Here is an 8,802-nt window from a genome sequence, read left to right on the forward strand (position 1 = left end):
AAGGAGAGGGAGGGGGGCCGGATCCGGGCGCGGGCGCGAGATCCGCCAGGCGCGAGCTCCGCCGGGCGCGAGCTCCGTCGGGGAAGAAGAAGGAGAGGGAGGGGGCCGGATCCGGGCGCGGACGCGAGCTCCGCCGGGCGCGAGCTCCGTCGGGGAAGAAGGAGAGAGAGGGGGGCCGAATCCGGGCGCGGACGAGAGCTCCGCCGAGCCACGGGCGCGAGATCCGCCGGCGCGGGCGCGAGCTCGGCCGGGGGAGGAGGCCCCGTCCCCGCGCCGCGCTCCTGGGCGCGAGATCTGCCGGCGTCGGGGACGGCCCGCGCGGCCGTGGGGTTGGACAGGGTGCTCGGGGCGGCGCCCGCGCTGCTGGCGTCGGGAAGGCACGGGTGGGTGGGCGTCCGGCGGTGGGTGGGCGGCCGTGGATTTGGGTGTGGCCGTTGGAGCGGAGATATTTAGGTCCGGGCCCTTTTTTACTGTAGACTACCTATAATAGTGAAATGGGTATCGTATTTGGGTCCGTTTGTTGGAGTCAGTCTAAGAATGCATGCACTGTAACTAGGCCAGCAAGTTTTGTTATGAGCACCTATGAAAAACTAAGACTGGATCAACAAATCTCGAGATTGACAAAGTCACCACAGGTGTGTTGCTGTCGATGGGTACATCGTCTACCACTGAAAGAACGCCACCATTAAATCCCAGAATAAATCTAGAAAAATGCGAGCACTCATGTCAAGTCGAGGACTTAAACTTGGATGGTCAGATTCTACCATAAGAAACCCAACTAGCTAAGCTATACTCAGTTCACCTTGTGATACTAATTTACAATCCAAGATATATTAGCTCACATAGAGGTTGGAACCATGGATTTTGCAAGTTGTTTGTTTTATCCCTCTTTACCTGGATTAGATATGTCTCCCTAGATACATTTTATTAAGCTTAGGGGAAGCCCCTACCGTGATAAAATTTTATCTATATAAGAGAATCAAAAACAGAAAGCAAACATGTTTCTCTTGAGAAGAAGAAGAAGAAGAAGAAGATCAGGTTTCTTTTGAGGAGGAGAAGATCATTGCTAACACCATTGTTCTGATAGGTTGTCTCATATACGGCCATGTAGATTTTTTATGACGCTGAGGGGAGAGCCGGGGTTGAGACAAATATGCTGCTGTTAGAAACAAACCTCCAATGATGATGCTTTAAGAATATTATTTCATATTCTAATAAAACATAGAGAAAAACAAATCATGATGAATAGTGACGATGCATTTATCTTTTATTAAAAACACACCTCATACCCCTCTTCTAGAGAAATGATTAATGATACTCTCTGACCTCTAGTTTTTCTTTTCACCAAAACTCCCAATCCTATAAAACAACGGTAGTGCTAGCGCTCGGACGACTGGACGGACGTGCGTGTCCGGACACCCGCGCAGCCTGCCCCCGTTCGCTGATTTTTTCCACCCCGTGCGTGCACCACGCCCCGTCGCGCCCACACGTCCAGACGACTCACCTCGCGCGCGCATCCCGCCCCTGTTGGCCTCGATTCGAGGCCGTTCACCCCGCCCTGCATACGCACCTCAACCCCGTCACGCCCCGACCGCCGGCCCCCAGCGCGCCCCGTCCATAGGACACCGGCACGCCGCGCGCCCCGTTCGTCGGCCCCTACCCCCAGCTCGCCACGCCCCATTCCCCGGCGCCCGCGCCATGCCACCGTCACTCTTCACGCCCCTTGACTCTCCAAACATCATGAAACACGTGCATCATAAAATACTTGAATGCAACATACGTATGAAACAGATGAAACATCTGAAACATACACTTGCAACATATGTGTGAAACATATGCAACATCCAGATAAAACACTTGCAATACGAAAACACTTACTACAACATAAGACAGAAACAACTAAAACATTGGAACATATTGTTGCAACATATGTATGAAACATATTCAACATCCGGATCGGAACTCTTGCAACATACGTCTGGAACAGATGAAACATTTTTAACAAACCTCTGAAACACTTGCAACATCCCCGATTTACTTTTGCAACATTCATATAAAACAATCGCAACATATCTCTGGAACGTCTGAAATACTTGAAACATACTCTTTCATTGCAACATCTCCTCGCCGAGGTCGCACGTCGCGGCGGCCACGGCGTAGACAGCGGCCACGACCTTCTGGTGGGGAACGGCGGCGTTGGCAGCACCTCACCGTGCACGGGGGACGGGGCACGGCGTGCAGCGTGCTAAAGCATGCGCGGCAGGGGATGGAGCGCAATGCAATGATGGAGGAGGCGTGACGCGGGATTGGGGAGCCACGCAGCGCGAGATGGTGTGTGTGGCGAGGAAGACGGCAGCAGCTAATGCAGGACATAGCACCACGCGATGGGCGAGCACGAGAGTGGGAGATATTTTTGAGAGAGATGGAGACACACAGAGATGAAGCAGGCCTATTGGGCCACAGTTCGCAGGCCCGTAAAACAACATCCGGATCCGACGGACGCCTGCTCGTGAGCATTATTGATAAAACAAATACATGATTTTTAAATTTTTATTTAAACCTAATCTTCTTCCATTCCCTCCTTTCAGTTACCTCGACCAAACGTTATTTAACTCTAATCCTTCGTTTTCTCTTTCAATTACCTTCGACCAAACGTGTCGATAAAAAAATTTCCTCCAACTGGCACACCGTTAGGAAGGATAATGCAAATGGTAAACCCGCTTCTTTGACGTATTTAGGTGCTACCATCTCAACGTGGAAGTCTTAAAACAAAATCCGAAACTTTATCTTGTCTCCTCTTGACTCCTCCCCGCCTCTTCCACCCCGAAGCATGGCGCCTCCCGCCATGCACTGCATTGCTCCCCGCCTGCTCCTCCTCCTATTAGTTGATCTCCATCAATAGGCCCAATGGCCTATTGGGCCCTTGGATCTGCACCCTGATCGGGGGCGTTCAACCCTAATATGGTTGGTGGGCCCTGTCGATGTTTCACCACCGATAGCCTGCCACGGGGGTACCCAGGGCAGTATGTTCGGGCTTCGGCGTATGCTGAACTCGATGGTTAACGCAAGAGACAGTCGATTTATCCTGGTTCAGGCCCTCGATCGTAGATCGAGTAATAACCTTACGTCCAGTCGGTGTTCGCCTTTGCGTTGGATTGATTGTGATATGTTGTTGTGTTGTACAATTGTCGTTCTTCTGAACTCTCGATCTAAGGAGCCATGCCCTCCTTTATATAGTCAGGAGGCCAGAGTCCTAGTCGGTTTACAATGAGGGTTCCTAGTAGGATTACAGAATAATACTACTACTAAGATTATATGGGAAGAATCCTAGTTAGACTAGATCTTCTACCTTCCTTGCGGGGTATCTGTGGGTCCCGCATCGACAAGCCCCCGAGCACTTCATGGTTGAGCTCTGAAAGTCTCGCTTTGCTCCTTCAAGTCTTGTTGAGTAGGAACAAAATGTCATCCGAGTGCTTTCTGGAGTGAAACCTTGTAGCGCTTCTTGGGATCTTCGAGTGGTGAGTGCTTTTTGAAGAAAAAGTACATCCATCTGGTTGTAGCCCCCGAGCCTCTTGCTATTTGGAACAAGGAGCTGGAGGATCTTGTCTTGAAGTTGCTCTGATTGCTCGTTGAAGTTTTATCAAAAAGAACTCGAATATGGCTCGTTCCGGGTTCTTTTTATCGTAATGTCTTGAAGTGGTCTGCGTTGAGGAAGTCTTTTGGTGATGTGCGCTTTTTCGAAGAAAAAGGGCACTCACTGAGTGTAGCCCCCGAGCCTCTTGCTATTTGGAACAAAAAGTTGGAGGGTCTTGATCCTTATGTTGTTTGAAAATTTGTGTTCTGAAGTAGTCTCCGAGATTTGGATTATGTCATCATCCGAGTAGTTTTTGCGGCATCTTTCCGAAGCGGCCCTTTAGTCTTGGATTAAACCATCATCCGAGTAGTTTCGCGGCATGCAGCCTCCGAGCCTCTTGCTTTTGCTTGCAAAAGTTGGAGGGAACCAAACACCAGAAGTTTGCAGCCCACTAGCCTGGATAGCCTCTACTGCAGGCAACCAAGTGCTTTCTCTGAGTTCTTCCCTTTAGAAAAGAAGTCGGATGAAGAGTCTTGATGTGTCGTCGTCGTTGTAGTCTTGAGTTTCTTGTATTCTTGGTCCTTTGTCTTTGGTTCCGAGCCTCCGGGAGTAGGTTGAAATGAAGGCCGAGCTCCCTAGCTTAGTGTTGATTAAGCTATGATGCTGGCCGAGCCCCCGAGCGTATATCCGTGTTGTTTTTGTTCAGGAAGAACTCGGATGTGAGGTCTTGGCGTATTCTTTGATAGTCTGCTGTTGTCAGATGTAGTTGTATGGTGGTGGTTGAGTGTAAATGCCTTTTGTTCACGGGTTGTACTATGCTGGTATATTCTTCCGAATATGCCCGTCTTCGAGTACTGTTTCCTCTCGCCTGAGTCATCCATTATTGAGTCCTATCTTTTCACTGTGTCCTTTGTTAGGCTTATTTTGTTGGTACTCCTAGTCCATATACGCCGCTCCTTTGGCCTATAAATACTGTCCCAGGAGTGCTTGTTTTCATCCATTGGACATTCTGTTGAAACCTTCATGGTCATGAACATGGTAGTTTGTGAAGTAGAGCAGCCCCCGGGCATATTTTGTAGTTCCTGTGTGTCTTGTCGTAGCTGGAGGAAGTCTTGTGATAGGGATTAGAGGTAGGCTAATTCCTACGACAGCATTGTGCCAGGATGTACATGGTGGTAGTTGGAGGAAGTCTTGTGATGCGGGCTTCGTTTCTTCATCTGGCAGTTCTGGGTTGATCCTCATCGCCTGTCTTGAGACTGTCCGGTGCAGATCAACACCATATCCAGCATCACATCGGTCTTGGGTAGACAGATGCCCACCGGCCTTCTCTGCTCCATGTTGTCTTGCCATGCTGCCGATTTCCGCCTTGGGTGCACTGCGTCCGTCCTTTGAAGAAAACAGTGTAGCTGATGGCGGTTTGTCCTTCCGAGTAGCAATTTGGGACACGTAGTCATTCTAGAGCCTAGCCGTGTCCGTGTTCCTCTTTGCTACTTTGCTTTTCGTGGTGCCGAGTTCGTTGGGTCTTGTAAGATTTGTAATCTTCTATTTTTGAAGTCGCTTGTAATGTAACGAATCTTGTCTTCTGAGTTGTCTTTTACTTTTCTGTTGTGATCCCTGTCGTTCATGAGACTACCGAGTTCTTTCTTACATAACCGGGTTCTTTTGTTCCTTGTGAGGTAGCCCTTTCTTCTTCTTCTTTCTTCTTGGTTTGACGGGTTGTTCTTGTAGCGATCTGATAACCCTGCCGTGGTGCTGGACGGATAAGTCTGAAATCTGCCCGTTGGTTTGTACCGTTGTGTGGATTTGTGCCCTCCGTCGTTTTAGCTGCGTCGGTAAATGGACCGTTGCGTTCCCACATTGTGTTTTAACGGGCCTTGTGGGCCGTTTGTATCACTGAAAAATCTATTTAAAGACCTTTTATCTTCCTTTCCCTTGCTGCCCAGCTCTTGCCTTTAAACCCTAGCTTTCAGAAATCCGCCGCCGTCATCATCGCTGTCACCCGAGCACCATCATCCTAGCTTCATCTTCCTTAGTGCCTTTTTTGCTTCCGCCAGTTCATGGGAAAGAAGAAAACCGCAAGCAAGTCTCAGGCGACCTTCGTGGACGAGGAGTCATCCCTTTCTTTGATCGAAAACCAGGAGTTCGTGGCCATGAGGGCTGCTCAGAAGGTTTGGCCTGGCTCCAACAACAAGCGAAGACCAGCTGTGCGAGCTCGTTAGCGACTGACTTGATCCAAAGCAAAGTCATCGCTGAATGGAGAGTTCCGGGCGAGCATCGGGTTCTAGCTCCAGGTCCTGGTGAGATTGTCCTCTTCGTTTCCTTTGTCTGCGCTGGACTTTGCCTTCCTGCTTCCGCTTTCCTTCATCAGTTTCTTGGTTATTTCGGGGTTAGTCTGAACCACCTAACCCCCAATGTCGTTCTCCATCTTTCTAGTTTTCGTTCATCTTTGCGAAGCTTTCCTTGGAATCCCTCCTTCTCTATCTCTTTTTCGCTTTTTCTTTCGTCTGAAACCTCAACCCCGCCGTGAAGAAACCAGCGTTCTTGGCGGTTGCGGGATTCAGTTTCGCCAGGGTCTCAAAATTAAGTTTTTTGACTATGACCTGGTCGATTCTGTCAAAGATTGGCGTGCCGAGTGGTTTTACGCTGCCAATTTGATCCCTTCCCTTGTCGTCCACTCCGGATCTGGTCCTGTGGTGAATGACCAATGGGACAAGAAGCTTGAGTCACCTGCTGAGATTCAAGTGATCCAGCCACTCCTTGATAGGATTAGCATGCTGAAACAGCAGGGTTTGACCGGCTTTGGTATTGTTTCGAGCTTTCTTCGTCGCCGGGTTCAGCCTTTGAAAGAGCGGGAGCATCTTGGCTTTGAGTATTCCGGGGCTGAAGGATCCTTCACGCATGGTCCCAGCTCTTGAGCTGACCGGTGAGGAGGTACTCGAGCGTCTCCAGAAGATGCTGAAAGGAGTGAGCGTCATTCCTCCTGCTGTCCCCCCGAGTTCTCAGCCAACAACCCGCCCCCAGCTGTGAGTTGTCTATCTTTTTGTTTGAGTATTTTATGTACTCTTGCTGCATCCGTTCTTGCTTAGCTTTTCTTTGTCTCGGTGTTTTATCCTTTTTCGCAGGAGCTTGGGCGGAACTTTGTCGACCCTGGTCCCTCTTGATGTTCTCCCCGCCGTGGCGGAGACTAGGGATAAACTTGCTGGAACTTCTGCAATTAGTAAGTCCCAAACCTCTACCGCCCTTCCTGGGGTTTCTTCCGGATTTGTTGATGTATATGAAGAATATGTTCCTCGTCTAGTCCCTCATGGTCCTCGCAGTGTCCCTGAAGAGGGGGCGAACGGATGGGTCTTCATCTGGCCTGCCTTGTCTCCAAGAAGCCTCGCAAACCAAGTACTCCCTCAGGTACTCCAGTTGTTGCTAGCATGCTCTTAGGTGAGCACATTTAATACTCTTTGTTCCTTTATCTTCCTGTTTCTCTCTTGAACCGAGTACTTTTTATCCTCTTTTCAGCAGGTGCTCTGGTTTCCTTGGCTGAGGAAGAAGAGGATGATGAAGTACCCCTCATCATGCGGCGGTGAGTTGTTTTTCATATTCCTGATTGCATTGAATTTCTCTTCTTTGTCTTGACTTTTAGTCTTGAACTTTTTGAAGTAATCGGAGGTCGGGTGTGAGTTCTTCCGAGGCTCCCGTGCCGACTTCTTCTGAAGCTCCGGTGTCGAGTTCTTTGGTAGCCTCGGTACCGAGCTCTACCGCTCCTCCAGTGTGGAGTTCTTCCACGGCTCCAGCCCCGGCTTCTTCCGCGGCTCCGTTGTCGGCTATTCCCGCTCCCGTCGCCAGGGTGGCGGGGACGTTTTCACCGTCGTGGTTCCCCCTGCGAGGCCTTCTCTTGGCTTCGCGAAGAAGAAAGTGGTTGGGTGAGTAGATTCTAGCTTTATCTTTTTGGCTTCTATCTTCCTTCCTCTGGTTCTTATCGGTGCTTCCTTTTATCACTTTTCAGTGTTTCGTCTTCTCTCATTCTTCATCGACTTCTTCTCTGCCTCCCGCCGTGCCAACGAGTTCCGAGCCTCAGGACTCACAACATTCTGTTGATGAAGTTGCTGCGGGGGCTTCAGAGCTACCTGGCGAAGTTGCGGACTTGGCCGCTCCGGAGGTGACTGTGGCCGTCGCGCCGGGTCCTTCTGAGGGTTTGGCTCCGGCTTCCCTGGAGGTTGCTTTGGTCGTTCCTTCTTCGCCCCAGCCGGCCTCTCCTTCCCCTTCTCTTGCTTCCGGCGGTCCCTCTTTTTCCGGTGACGTGGTGCAACAGTTCGATGCCACCCATCGGTTATCGGAGCTGACCGCAGCCTGGGGGAGCTTGTCGACCCTCGCGACTTCTTTTGGTGAAAAGCTCCAGGTAGGTTTTACTGCCACTCCTCTTTTGCATGCTTGTTTTTCTTCTGTCCTTACGCCTTGTTTCTCTTTGCCTCTTTTTGCTCAGTCTTTCTCTCGTGATCATTCTGGCTTCTTTTTCTCATCTGAAAATGAGAGAAAGTTGTCTTCGGAGGTGGACGCTCTGAAAGCCGATCTCGACCTCCTCCGGGCTGAGTTGGAGACAGAGCGTCAAATGCACCAAAAGGAGGAGAAGATCCTTCGTGCCCAGGTAGTGGAGACGGAGAAGCAGAGAGATGCCGCGGTGGAGTCTGCGAAGAATGAATGCAAAGGTGTCGCGGGTTCTGCCTGTTTCTTCTTGTATTTTGACTTCTTTTTTCAGCTGACTTGTTCTTCGGTGTCTTGTCTAGTTCTCCGAGTTGAGAAGCAGAAGCTCTCGGAGAGTATCGATGAAATGAAGGCTCTTGTCCGCTCTAGTCATAATAAGGCTGAGGAGGTAATTACTCATGCTGAGGAAGAACTCGCCCTTGCTAAGCTGATTAGGCGTGGAGCTGACAGAGATCTTGTGCAGGCCCAAAAAACTATTGAAGGCTTGTCCGGGAAGCTGGCGACGGCTACCGAAAATTGGAACGTTTTGTGGAAATCTTTTCGTTCAGTAGCTGATGTTCTCCTGGACTCCAGCGGATGACGGGCAGTCTTGGGCGCAGTTCATTCCCCGGATTCTGACTCGTTTCCAAGAGTTCGCGAAGAAGTGTGCTCAAGTATGTACCAAGAATGTGCTGGCCCAGGTCCGGGTCCTTGCTCCGGAGGCGCCTCTGTCCAAGATAGCAGAGGAAGCTGAAAGCCAAGAATACCTTGATGCC

At 50.3% G+C, this 8,802-nt stretch overlaps 1 long non-coding RNA gene across 1 annotated transcript; it reads left to right on the plus strand.

Moving 5' to 3' along the window:
• The first annotated feature begins 7,681 nt into the window (after positions 1-7,681).
• Positions 7,682-8,601, plus strand: LOC136474750 (uncharacterized). Its single transcript, XR_010763012.1, has 3 exons — positions 7,682-8,271; positions 8,350-8,435; positions 8,511-8,601. It is a non-coding gene; the product is annotated as an uncharacterized lncRNA (long non-coding RNA).
• Positions 8,602-8,802: the final 201 nt, after the last annotated feature.

This window comes from Miscanthus floridulus, chromosome 8 (genome assembly GCF_019320115.1).
Source record: "Miscanthus floridulus cultivar M001 chromosome 8, ASM1932011v1, whole genome shotgun sequence".
Lineage (NCBI taxonomy): Eukaryota > Viridiplantae > Streptophyta > Magnoliopsida > Poales > Poaceae > Miscanthus > Miscanthus floridulus.